This window comes from Rhinatrema bivittatum, chromosome 6, assembly GCF_901001135.1.
Source record: "Rhinatrema bivittatum chromosome 6, aRhiBiv1.1, whole genome shotgun sequence".
Classification (NCBI taxonomy): Eukaryota; Metazoa; Chordata; class Amphibia; order Gymnophiona; family Rhinatrematidae; genus Rhinatrema; species Rhinatrema bivittatum.
Genome location: NC_042620.1, coordinates 312,339,461 through 312,353,761, shown reverse-complemented (window position 1 = coordinate 312,353,761; position 14,301 = coordinate 312,339,461). Strand labels below are relative to the sequence as shown.

The window sequence follows — 14,301 nt, the reverse complement described above, 5'->3', positions numbered from 1 at the left end:
TGTGGGCATCCAGTTTAATACTAGTAGTAGTAGTATTCCAGTACTGAGACTCCCCCCCCCCCCCCCCCCCCCCCGGCGCTGTCAGTGCATCTCTTTTCTGACTTGCACCCCCTGCGCGTCTAGTACTGAAACCCACATCCACAGGGCTACCAGTGTAACCGCCCTGTACCATTTGGATACACATTGCCAGACGAGCCAATATGCAGTCACTAGTGTTCCCAGTACACTAGACCCCCACACACAGCCATATCCCAAAAAAGCACAACCAGTAAACCAACACTATGCGCCCAGGTTTGTCTGGTTGTAAAGAGCTGAAGGTGCCTGGATTATGATCCTGAAAATCACGGGCTTTCGGTTAATAAAGTTAATGATTATTACCAAGCTCTCTGGCTTGCATTCCAGAGCGTTGGGTCACTCTGTGGATGTAACAGTCTAAGAATGCAGGGACTACCTCTCGCGTACCTTCACAGTTCAGCCTTACAGGCCTCCATATTTACCTATTAATTAGGCCCTGTCAGGGGGCATCAATAGCAGTACAGAACTGATCATGATATTTGTACTTGCCCAAAAAACAGAGTTAAATTGTTATTGTCCGCTGAGCTCAAATATGGTAGACTGGGGTTGCCTTGGATCCTTTGAAGAGCCAGGGAGCTGCGGTCCTGTGATTTCAGGTTGAATTATAAATCAAAGGGGATGTTTGTTATTCAGTGCCACGTTCCCATCACCTCTTTGATTCTGGTCTTTGCTGCTGTGGTAGGGACCAAGAAATTCTTTAATATCCTTATTTTATCTGTTTAAGGAAAGCCAGAGTTTGCAGACTCCAGCCGTCCATTCGGTGTGGCCTTGTCTCCAAGAAGCGCTGTTATTTTTTCATGTTGCTTGTTCTTTGCATCTTATGTTGTAGAGCTGGGTTTTGATGTCAGAGGATCTGTTCAGTAAGAGGATTATACACTGTACAGAACCCCTTCTAGTGAGAAGAGGACAAACTGGGAGCTGAGCAAAAAAACAGCTGAGTTGCTGCTGCTGGATCAGTAGATAGCACTCTCCTTTTAGCTGATTGGAGCTGGCCCCTGAGGCCCGGTCTAAATCTGATATTTCCTTACATTACCCAGGGTATCTGCAGTGCATCAACCTGCAGGCATCATAAGAGTTACTATGAAATAGAACTAATTACATTTTTCTGACTATAACACAGTTGCTAGGTCCAGATACTAATTATTGCTAGATAGAACATTTTTAAAAAGTAGCTAAGTAGTTTAATCTATTTATTAGATTTTCAATGTAACAATCCCACATATAAAATAAAAGCTAAAAATCAATGAGATCATTGTTACGACAGATATATAAAAACTGTTTACAACTGTCTTCACCTTTGATACATCCATCCTACGCTGAGGCGTGGTGCAAGGATTTTTTTCTTTTGATCCCAACAGTTTCCTCCTGTTCCTTTCTACATTTAGTTCAGTTGGACACAGGGCTGAGATCTGGCACCATAATTCACAACTACCTGGAGATGTTTCCTCTTATTTTATCTCTCCCCCACCCTAACACACCTAGTCATTGCAATGACGGTCCTGGGCCGGTGGCCATGCATCAGGGCTCTTTCCAGAACCCTGCAATCGTGGAACCTGTATCAGGCCACTAGGTTTCACTCTTAGCAATGACCAGGACTCCCTTCCCCTCCCCCCCTTCCAAGGAGCTGTGAAGGTTGCCACTACAGCATCCCAGGGAGCAGAAGACCTGACCCATGGATCAAACTAGGGTTCTTTCACATGGCCGTGCATAGCACTGCCACCAGATTGTATCTGTACAAGAGGTTCTATCAAATTGCTGGACTTATAACCGAGAGCTGTATCACACTTTGGCATTCCTGGCTTCATGCTTGCGGTTTGGCTGCTGTTGTGGCACTGGGTATGTATCTGTCTTGTGTCTCTCTCCTGGCTTCCTGTTGGGTCCGTCGGTACTGGTTTTAGGTCCATAACGGCTCTGGGGACAATGTGGCTGATGGGCAGGGAGTGCCCTCACCCCACAGAAGGAGGAGATGAGACCAGTTCACCAGCACCATAGCCCACCCACCGCCTGCCCCCTAACAACTACAAACCGTGGTGGCAGTGCCAAAGGTGCATGCACTTCATGTGCACCTGAAGTGATGCCTGAAGGGAAGCCAGAAGTAAATATTTAAATATCACCTTTAACCAAACAGTCTTTAAAATGGAGCTGATACACCTCATTGAAAGCATCGCATGATGAGGAATATATGGAAACCTTTGGGGAACCTCAAAACACAAGCAAAGAGAGTGCAAAGCTGATCTACCCCAAGATAAGTAACCACTCTCCTGTAATCCCTTCCTGCCTAATGTTTACTCTCCATTTACTAAATGTTTAATCACTGTCAAAGAAAATCCCACTGATGAATGATCTGCTAGAGGAACTAAATCTTACTGTCTTCTGCATTATCGAAACATGGCTGAAAAACAATGACAATGTTCTCTTGAATCAAATTGATCACCCCAACTATGATATTTTGATATCTTGATTTATTTTACTTTATTTTAGTAGGATTGTATTTTATTTCTAATTTTTTTATTTTAGGTGATTTATTGTCCTTTTATTATGTTTAAATTATTATGTATGTTTTTTGTTGTAACCCACCCCGACCCTTGAAGGGTGCGGGATATAAATTATTTTAACTAAATAAAATAAATATCTTTCACTTCCCCGGACACAAACATAAAGGTGTGTGGGGGGGGGGGTCTATTAATAATCAGTAAAAAGAATGTAAACCTTAGACAGTTGAGGCTAACCCTCCCTAAAAGGTAGCCATACTAAAATCCCCACAACTAAACATAGGTATGGTCTGTTGCCCACCTGGAACTCCAAAAAGACTACTTGCCTCTAATGGAAACGCTTTAGTGAAAATTTCAATCACCTGAATCCACTCTAATCGTGGGGGACTTTAACCTACATGTGGACAGCACACCTAAAACTACAGCATGTGAAATCTTTCTAGATACTATAGGGTAGATTTTCAAAACTTACGTGCGCACGCACATAAACGCGCAATTTTATAACGTGTGCGCTGGCGCACGCAAGTTATAAAATGCAGGGTCGGCGTGTGCAAGGGGAGATAGTTAAGCAAATACGCGCAGCAACGCATTGGGGCCTTCCCCAGTTCCCTCCCAGTCCGCTCCAATTAAGAAGCGGACTGGGAGGGAACTTCCCAACTCCCTAGCCTGACCTCCCTTCCCCTTCCCCTTCCCCTATCCTTCCCTCCCCCTATCCCTATTTTAACTAGACCTAATTTTTATATTTTACCTTTTGCTCCTGCGAAGGAGCAGGAGCAAGTTGCATGCGCCGGCAGAGCAGCAAATGGCCGCTGTGCCAGGCGCCTCTATCCCTGCCCCCTGGACCGCCCCGTTTGCTTACCCGCATCCCGGGCTTTAAGTGTGTGGCCAGGCTGTTTGAAAATTGGCCCAGCGTGCGTAAAGTCCGGCCACGCTCGTAAACCCCAGGATTTATGTGCGCCAAGGTTTGAAAATCTACCCCTATGAAAGCAATGGGATGCTCACAATGTGTAACCAACCCCACTCATAATGCAGGACACATCCTTGACCTAATATTCGTTAATCACAATAACTGTATTATCAATACTTCTCACAACATATTGCCCTAGTCTGATCACCAACTAATGAAAGCAGAAATAACCTTTCTCGACACCCAGCAAACAAACTCATACAGTAATCAGTCTTTCACATACAGGAAAAAAGATTGAACTGAAAATACTTGAAGAAACTATTAAAAATAAGAGAACTGATTTTAAGCATGATAATGCCTCCTCACCTTTTGACTCCTGGGATAAAATCATCAATGAAATAGCCGACAACCTATGCCCAATCCAGACAAAAATGTTCCAAATTGAACGCAATGCCTCTAAACAAAGGAAACCTTGGTATAGCAAGGAGCTAAGACACACTAAACAGACCCTGAGAAAATGTGAAAAGCAATGGTGGAAATGCCAATCTATGGATTCCCTAGAAAAATACGAATCCCTATTAACAAAATACTGTGAACAAATCAAGAAAGCAAAAAAAAAAAAAGACTTACGCTAAACATTCATGGTGTAATTTTTAACTCCAAATTACTCTCTGAATCAAGGACCCATCTTCTGCCTTCTCGAATAACTATGAATATACAAAGAATACCTGCAACGAATATGCCACTTCTCTGTTAGAGAAAATCAATAGGTTAAAATCACAATTCTCCACCAGTTTACCAACAAAAGAACCTGAAGAAAAAACACGGGCAAGCTAAATGGAAGACATTTGACCCAGTACCTAAACTTGAAATTAACCAAATCATTACAAAAATTAAGCCTGCTATCCGGCCACTGGACCCAGTCCCTGCAAGTTCCCTGAAAGCAGTACACTGCATAATCACTCTGACAATCACAACCATAATTAACCACTCGCTATCAGAAGGAATGATTCCCGCTGGGGCAAAACAAGCTGTGATTAAACAAATGCTGAAAAATAAAATTGGCAGAATTGATGATTGGGACAATTAGTGACTTAGAAAATAGCCACTGCTGTTAGTAACAACAGTAACATGGGATAGACTTAGTTTTTTGGGTACTTGCCAGGTTCTTATGGCCTGGATTGGCCACTGTTGGAAGCAGGATGCTGGGCTTGAGGGATCCTTGATCTGACCCAGTATGGTATGTTCTTATCAAACCTGTCTTTCATTGCTAAAGTCCTAGAAAAAGCAGTGTTATCCCAATTAGAAAGCCACATAGAAGTCAATAATATTCTATACGCAAACCAATTCGGTTTCAGAAAATATCGCTCAACAGAAACCCTACTCGTTTCCTTAACCGACCTTGTACTACAGGAATTTGACAACGATGAATCCTATATCCTGGTACTAATTGATGTAACAGCAGCCTTCGACACCGTAGACCATATCCTGCTATGCCATCAGTTGAGAAAAATTGGAATAGATTGAACTGTTATCAAATGGTTCTCTTCTTTTCTAGCAGATAGGTCTTTCCAAGTCAAACTGGGCAATCACATATCTGACATCTTCTCAATCGATACAGGTGTCCTCCAGCGTTCAGCACTCTCTGCTTCACTATTCAACATTTTACATGCTGCCTCTGTGTACATTACAAGTGGAGCTAGGAATCAACTTCTTCCTTCATGCAGACATATGATTGTACATCCCATTTGACAAATCACTTGAAAATAACTGTATCGACTGTTAACATATATGAAGGCAGTACAGCAATACAACAAAAACTCTCAGCCGCAACTAACACTAAACACAAAAAAACCTGAAATTATGTGGTTAAGGAGAAATTCCTCGATAATCAAACCGCCAGTCCTAGACCTAGGAAATTTTAACACTACACCCTTATATCAAGTACGGGACCTAGGAATACAGATCGATGAGAACTTTACAATGAAAAAGCATATAAGCAAACTAATCAAAACTGGATACTCCAAGCAGAGAATATTACATCAGCTGAAACCATTACTAACTTTACAGGACTTCCTCACTGTATTACAAACACTGATATTTTCAAACATAGATTACTGCAACTCCCTATTACTAGGCCTACCCTCAGGACTATTAAAACCACTACAATTACTACAAAAATGCCTCAGCTAGACTCTTACTAGGGACAAGGAAATGTAACCACATCACCCCCTCGCTTAGAGCACTGCACTGGCTGCCAGTACAATCCAGAATTCATTATGAAGTATTAACTCTAATTTTTAATATCAACAACAACATGAACCCATGCTTAATAGGAATGATACTTCAACAATGCACACTGCAGAGAGCCCTAAGATCTAAAAACAAAGGACTTCTAAATGTGCCTACAACAGCGTACACATCTAACACAAATAAGAGACCGAATCTTTTCCATAGCAGGCCCCAAGTTGTGGAATTCTCTACTAGAGTCACTACATCTGATAACAGAGTTTCAAAGGTGAACTGACAACATGGCTCGTTAGAAATAATGTTAGTAGAATGAGCAATAAGTATTGAGCAATGTAACGTGTAACAGGGACATCTTACTGACTAATGCATGAAAGATAATGAAACAGAAATTATGGATTACAAACCACAATCATAGCTCCCTAGTTAACTTGACTTTGATGTTGATGCGTTGACCTAGAATATGCATTTGCTGTTGTTTTGACCTAGAATATGAATGCTGACCCAGAATATGAATGCTGATTTTGAAAACCATTGGGAGCCATGGTATATAAAATGCCTAAATATATAAATATTCTCTCTCTCTCTCTCTCTGGGAAACCTTGCTGGCACCGGAGGAATTGCGCTTGGACATGGCTCAGCCGTAACGTCTGGACTGGCACATGTTCTTTTGCTACGATTACAGTAAAATGATCATTAAAGCTTGAGTGAATGCGCAGTCTACTGTACCCTGAGAACCAGCTTTTGTGAATTAAGATGGAATTTAGTGACCCTTAAGTTAGAATAAATGCAGCCGTTTCTTATAAAAATTTCATGTTGGCGACTATACAATAATAACTTACAAACTTGGGGGAGGGTAATTTTTGAAAGGCCTATAAGGAAATTGGCAAAAACATAAAATGATAGAACACGCACAAACTAAGATGCACAAAGTTTCACCTGTTGCTTGCAGGTGTAACTAGTGCATGATAATTTACATGTGTGTTAAAATAAGTATGCATGTAAAGCCTTGCACCACTCCTGGAACATGTTTTTCTTTTAATTTAATGTGGACAAGTGCAAGGTGTTGCATATAGGGAAAAATAACCCTTGCTGTAGTTACACAATGTTGGGTTCCATATTAGGTGCTACCACCCAAGAAAGAGATCTAGGCGTCATAGTGGATAACACATTGAAATCGTCGGTTCAGTGTGCTGCGGCAGTCAAAAAAGCAAACAGGATGTTGGGAAGAATTAGGAAGGGAATGGTTAATAAAACAGAAAATGTCATAATGCCTCTGTATCGCTCCATAGTGAGACCGCACCTTGAATACTGTGTACAGTTCTGGTCGCCGCATCTCAAAAAAGATATAATTGTGATGGAGAAGGTACAGAGAAGGGCTACCAAAATGATAAGGGGAATGTAACAGCTCCCCTATGAGGAAAGACTAAAGAGGTTAGGGCTTTTCAGCTTGGAGAAGAGACGGCTGAGGGGAGATATGATAGAGGTGTTTAAAATCATGAGAGATCTTGAATGAGTAGATGTGACTTGGTTATTTACACTTTTGAATAATAGAAGGACTAGGGGGCACTCCCTGAAGTTAGCAAGTAGCACATTTAAGACTAATTGGAGAAAATTCTTTTTCACTCAACGCACAATTAAGCTCTGGAATTTGTTGCCAGAGGATGTGGTTAGTGCAGTTAGTGTAGATGGGTTTAAAAAAGGTTTGGAGAAGTCTTGGAGAAGTCCATTAACTACTATTAATCAAGTTTTCTTAGGGAATAGCCACCGCTATTAATTGCATAAGTAGCATGGGATCTTCTTGCTGTTTGGGTACTTGCCAGGTTCTTGTAGCCTGGTTTGGCCTCTGTTGGAAACAGGATGCTGGGCTTGATGGACCCTTCGTCTGACCCAGCATGGCAATTTCTTATGTTCTTATGGGGGGGTTTTTTGTGCCCCTAAAAGTATGCGTGAAATCAAGTTCTGTACATGCCTGGGGTTTATAGCAAACCATTGATGCGCATAAACTCATTTTATATGTGTAAATCACTTTTAGGTCGATACAGTAACGTTGAGTTAAAGATTCCCGGTCTGTAACGTGCTGGGAGCGCACAATACAGACGAGTAAGGCCATCCAGCGATACAGTCTCCAGTTTCACGCGTCCTTAGCGCTTCCTAAACCCTTTCCGCACCCAGCATGTAAATGAACGAAAAAGCTGTATAATGAAGGAATTAGCTATTCCCCTGCGATACTGTAACGGGCGATGATATTATCTCCTCCGTAACCCGCTGTTCTGCCGCGGCCTTAACCTGCTAGTTTACCGCCTCCCCCTAGTAGGAGTTAGTGTAGTGTAGTGTAGGGTAAAAACATTGCTTACCCGCCCTGGTCCCGTCCGGTCTCCTGCAGCCCCGTCCGGTCCCCTTCTCCCGAAGTAAAAAAAAAAACAAACGAAAAAGTAGCAAGGCTCAGGCCTGCTACGGTAAGTGTAAAAAGTGTAAAAAAACAAAAAACCTGTGTGTTATATAAAAAAATAAAACAATTTTAAATACCTGTCGGAGGGCCGTGGGTCCAGGTGGGCGGCGGGCAGCCATCAGTGGCATCCGGTAGTCCCTTCTCCCTTCCTCCCTCCCTCCCCTGCCTGGATGAGCGCCAAAATCGCACGGGCGGGTCGGCAGCGGGGGGGGCGGCAGCAGGATCCGGGAGCGGCGGGTAGGCAGCAGCGGGGTCCGGGGGGGGCAGCGGCAGCAGGAACCAGGGGCGGCAGCGAGATCCGGGGGGCGAGTAGCGGCAGCGTGTTCGATCGGGCAGGCAGGTAGGTGGCAAAATAAAGATGGCCGCCTGCACGGGGGAAAGCTGCAATTGGCCGCTGAAGACGTGACGTCACGACGTTTGGCGTCACTGGGTGTGATGTCACGTCTTCAGCGGCCAATTGCAGCTTTCCCCCGTGCAGGCGGCCATCTTTTTTTCCCACCTACCTGCCCGATCGAACATGCTGCCGCTACTCGCCCCCCGGATCTCGCTGCCACTGCCGCCCCTGGATCCTGCTGCCGCTGCCCCCCGGACCCCGCTGCTGCCTACCCGCCGCTCCCGGATCCTGCTGCCGCCCCGCCCGTGCGATTTTGGCGCTCATCCAGGCAGGGGAGGGAGGGAGGAAGGGAGAAGGGACTACCGGATGCCGCTGATGGTTGCCCGCCGCCCACCGGCCGCCTGGACCCACGGCCCTCCGACAGGTATTTAAAATTGTTTTATTTTTTTATATAACACACAGGTTTTTTGTTTTTTACACTTTTTACACTTTTTTACACTTCCTGGTGCCTGTCATTTCAAATGTCATTTGAAATGACAGGTACCAGCGCACCCATTTTACTGTATAGGCGCTGTTACAGCGCCTATACAGTAAAATGGGTTGCGCGGGCATAACCCTTCCCTAACGCTTCACAGCCGCGGCATGCATTTGCATGCGATTAGAGGAGAGTATCGGGGAGTTAGTGAAGAGAACTGTGCGTGCGGGGAGGAAGGGTGCGCCTGACACTGCCGCACTGTTTTTACCGCGGCCTTACTGTATCGAGCCGTTTGAAAACTCCCCCTCAGTTGACATTATTAAAAAAAAAAGAGTTGGTATACTGTAGCTAAAAGCTCAGCAGGGTCAAGCACAGCACAACATAACATAGCCTCCAATTTTCTTCCAGTGCTGTTGGAGCAGCTGGGGTAGAAAATGTTAAACTTGGGTGCTAGCCAAAAAATGTGCTAGAACCATGGTAAACGTATTTCCTTATAATTTATCTCTTTCTTTTATGTTCTTTTCTTACCTTTGATCTTTTTTCCCCTTGCCCTGTTTTGTTTTTCTTTGCCTTCTCTCCAGCTTCTTTTCTTCCCCTGCCCCGCTCCCGCCTCCCGATTCCATTCTCCCACCATCAGACTCTCACTTCCGTTTGGCAGCCCTAGGTCATAGCTGTTGCGCTCTGCCTCAGGCTAGGGTAGGCATTTTTTGCTGATTTCTTTTCTTTCTTCATATGATGGGATTTCTCATCCCATTCTTGTTTGCATGGCTAAAAAAAAAAAAAAATTGGTAGAATTTTTATTTTATTTATTTATTTGATCTGGCAGTTTCCTTCTGCTCCTTTTGGCTTCCATCTCCATTTGGACCAGCCTGAACCAGCGACCGTGCCATGAGCCTTCATTTGCAACTAACCCAAGCTTTTCCCCTCTTTTTTTTTTTACATTCTCCTCTCAACTTGGCCCCGTCTTTACAGCAAGCCTTCTGCCAGGGGGCCATGAACTGCAGCACTCCCTGGAGCCTGGCCAGTAGGTGTCGCTGTTGCAGCAGAATCAAACCTAAATCAGATGCAGCCCTTAAAACTGTCCTCCGGCTCGAAATACAGTCCTTAGGCACCTTGAATAAAGTCTTACAGTAGGCCAAACTCAAGACTTCCCTTGGCTTCTGGAAGGTCTCCTTTTCCTCACTCAGGAATTTTTTTCTTCCACTTGTGTGAAGATTTTCAAAAATCTTGGCATTAGATGCAGCCAGGCCAACTCCTTCTCCCAAAGACTTGGGGGTTGGAGCCTTCTTGGATTTGCACCCCTTCTCCTGATGGACAAGAAGAGGCAGATGTGTATTCCCTCCTTGGAGATCTTTGGCTGCCTCTCCTGTGCCCTCTAGAGGATGTCTCCAACAACTCCCAGTGACTGATTGAGTCACTTATACTGCATTAACCTCTGACTATGCACCCTCACTATCACTCAGAAATGCAATATCTCCCATTGCTGGAAGCTGCCTACTAACTCTCTATAGGAGGACTTAGAGGGCACCACACAGCTGATGAGTGCTGGGCCACATATGGCTCTTTCTGTAACGGCCTACAGGCCGATACAGTAAGGAGCGGTAGGAAGAGGTGCGTTAGGGCCGGGCGCACCCGCGTTTGCCGCACGCACGGTCTGCATCACCTACCGCTCGATACTGTATTTAAATTGCATTCATATGCAAGCTGCGTCCATGAAGCGCAATCCATTTTACTGTATAGAGCGCTATACAGCGCTCTATACAGTATCCTGGGTGCGCTGGTACCCGTCATTTCAAATGTACCAGGAAGTGGATGCCCGGCGGCGAAAGCGGCCCCCGCCGGCGAAGATGGATGCCCGGCGGCGAAAGCGGCCCCCGCCGGCGAAGATGGATGCCCGTAGTGCATGGGCCGCTTTCGCCGCCGGGCATCCATCTTCGCCGGCGGGGGCCGCTTTCGCCGCTGGCTGCCCCCGGGAGGCAGGGGAGCCGCGGTGCGCGTCTCCGTAGGAGGGCAGAGAGGGCTGCAAGAAAAGTAAGTTAACTTTGGTTACACTTTACATGTCGAGTCGCTTTTCGCCTGCGCCTTGCTTCGGGAGGAGGGGAGAGAGGACTGGGGGCTGCCCCGGAGACCGGCACCCATGGACGCGGCCAGGGCGGGTGAGCGGGGGCTGGGGGAAAGTTTGCCGCCTACCCTTACCCCTGCCTCTAACGCAGGGGTAAGGGTAGGCGGTAAATTAGCAGGTTAAACGCGCGGCAAAACTGCAGGTTTAAAAAGCGATAATCGGGGCGCGCGTTACTGTATGGGAGGGAAAGCTAATCCAACCGTTTACATCTCATATACATGCCGCGGGCGGAAAGGGCTACGCGTTGATTTAAAGAGGTGGTAAGGATGGGTTAAAAGGGATAGTGAATCGCGGGTTAGAAGCAGGGTAACCGCGGCCGCACTTTACTGTATTGGCCTGCTAGTGAGCTCCTATAGCTGCTTTCACGGGCTGCATAAAAATGTTCCTTTCTGTTGTGGTGAACCAAAAGTAAGTATCCTTTCTGTACATTATGCAGTCCTGGGCTGCTTCATAGATGGGGAGTTTGATTTGCTGCTTGCTGGCTGGGCATCGTCTTTCCTCCTCCTAGAAATGCTGTTGCAGGAGTAGCCTGATTAAAACATGCCCTGTCCCCACAGTTGTGCTGTGCTGCTGTCAATGCTGCTCTTATGATCGTGCTAACCTCTCAAGACCAGATGTAGATTAACTGGCGCCCCATGTGAAAAGAGAAGTTGTGTGCCCCCCACCTTGGTGACAGTTCTGGCACAGCACTCCTTCTTTCAGCCGTGGCTCCAGTGCAATACACCCATCTGTTCTCTCCCTCCCACCCACACTTTCCTCACCATATAGTAACATAGTTATTGACAGCAGATAAAGACCCAAATGGTCCACCCAGACTACCCAGAAAGTTGCTTAGGGAAGTAACTGCTGCTCTATGCGGGGAACCCCCACAGGTTCTGTTAAGGCTGGTGACTGCCGCTCCGTGCAGGGGAACCCCCACAGGTTCTGTTAAGGCTGGTGACTGCCGCTCCGTGCAGGGGAACCCCCACAGGTTCTGTTAAGGCTGGTGACTGCCGCTCCGTGCAGGGGAACCCCCACAGGTTCTGTTAAGGCTGGTGACTGCCGCTCCGTGCAGGGGAACCCCCACAGGTTCTGTTAAGGCTGGTGACTGCCGCTCCGTGCAGGGGAACCCCCACAGGTTCTGTTAAGGCTGGTGACTGCCGCTCCGTGCAGGGGAACCCCCACAGGTTCTGTTAAGGCTGGTGACTGCCGCTCCGTGCAGGGGAACCCCCACAGGTTCTGTTAAGGCTGGTGACTGCCGCTCCGTGCAGGGGAACCCCCACACGTTCTGTTAAAGCTGGTGACTGCTGCTCCGTGCAAGTTACTCTCATATAGAAATGTTACACCTAAGGTTAACAGAGGTTACCCCATTTCTGTCCTCCAGCTACTAGGGATCCTGTGTGTTTATCCCACCCCTTTTGAATTCCATTACCATTCTTCTTTTGGGAGGGCATTCAATGCATCCACCACCTTTTCTATGAAGAAATATTTTCTGACATTGCTCCTGATCTAGACCCTTGGAGTTCCTTATCATGACCCCTAGTGCTTTCCATTGGAAAATGTTTGAAGTTTGTGCATCATTAAAACCTTTCAGGTATCGGAAGGTCTCTATCATATCTCCCCCTCCCGCCTCTCCTCCAGGGTGTACATATTTACGTCCTTCAGTCTCATCTCCTAAGTCTTTTGATGCAGATCCCCCACCATTTTGGTTGCCTTTCTCTAGTCTGCTTCCATCCCGTCTCCATCCTTTTTGAGATACGGTCTCCAGAACTGAACACAGTACTCCAGGAGAGGCCTCATCAAAGACCTGTGTAGGGCATTATTGCCTGCTTTTTTCTGATGGTGGTTCTTCTCTCTGTTCAGCCCAACACCTTGTAGGCCTTAAGCCATTGCCTTGTCGTATAGCTTTGCTGTCTTCATATCATCGGCACTGTCACCCGAGGTTTCTCCCCTCGTCCATGCACATCAGTCTTTCAGCTCTTCATCACGTACAGGTCCATTGCATTACCATCTTCCAGTGTTTCCCAACGCTTTCCTGGAGCCACATCTATCCAGTCAGGTTTTCAGGCTTGCCTCAATGAATATGCATGAGATAGATTTGCATTACAGATATCCCGAAAGCCTGACTGGTTAGGTGTACCTCCCCAGGAGAGAGGGTTGGGAAACACTGCCATATCCCAAATGCATGACTGCACACTTCTTAGCATTGAATCCCAGCTGTCGAACCTTTGACTATTCCTCGGGCTTTATTAGATCGCGTCTCATTTCCTCTGCTCCTTCAGGCGTGTCCACTCTGTTGCAGATCTTAGTATCATTCGCAAAAAAGACTTAATTTTGCCTTTTTAATCCCAGCACCAGTATCCCTCCTACCCCCACAGTACTCTGCATCCCCTCTTTCTCTCTCCCCCTAGCATCTTCTTCTCTCTCTCCTTTTCTTCCCAGCAGCATCTTTTTTTTTCCCCCTCACCTTCCCTCCCGATCCTTCACCTACCCATCAGAGAAGGAAGTTTCCTTCCTCCTGCACAGCCTCCCAGTCTCCTCCATGCAGACAGACAGAGAGACACATGGAATGGTGAAGGGAGGGACAGAGAGACACATGGAATGGTGAAGGGAGGGAGCAGCCACGCCCTTGTAAGCCTAGTGCCATGTGCACAGATCCCACACACTCTCTGAAAGCCTGCGGTGTGGGTTCCTACAATCCCAGTAATGGCCTCCACCAGCGTTTACCAGAACCATTAGCAGGATGATGGAACATGCAGCCTAATCATGTTACAATGCAGGAGCTGGAGCCTAGATAAAACAAAACACTGCCCTGCATAGACTGGGAGGGTGGAGCTCTACATCTCCTGAATGAGGCTACTTTTATCTACAAGTTTTCAAGAATTCGTTTTGCATTTTCATGGCTGCAAGGAACAAGCATGGCTTGGATGAGTGGCAAGACTTGGCTCTGAGTGGGCCTGGGTCATGATGGGGGGGAAAGCCCCGGACCTCATGCAGGACCCGCGTTGCTGGCTGTTCACCAGCCGCTCAGCACTTTCTGAAAAGCCTGCGGTGCTCAGATTCCCGGCTGCATTTAGGATTTACTTCCATTCTCTTGCAAGCACCAGCGCTGTTGAGCTTTGCGGCACAATGTAAAACGGGGGCGAGATTCGGGCCTCTTGGGATGGCGTTGCTTCACGTTGGAACCCAAATCTGTTGGGATTTGGCGTGCCAAGTCA

At 46.5% G+C, this 14,301-nt stretch overlaps 1 protein-coding gene across 1 annotated transcript in view; it reads left to right on the top strand.

Moving 5' to 3' along the window:
- SHROOM4 (shroom family member 4) overlaps positions 1–14,301 on the top strand; it is a 318,353-nt gene that overhangs the window by 88,728 nt on the left and 215,324 nt on the right. The gene's annotated exons all lie outside the window — the stretch shown is intronic.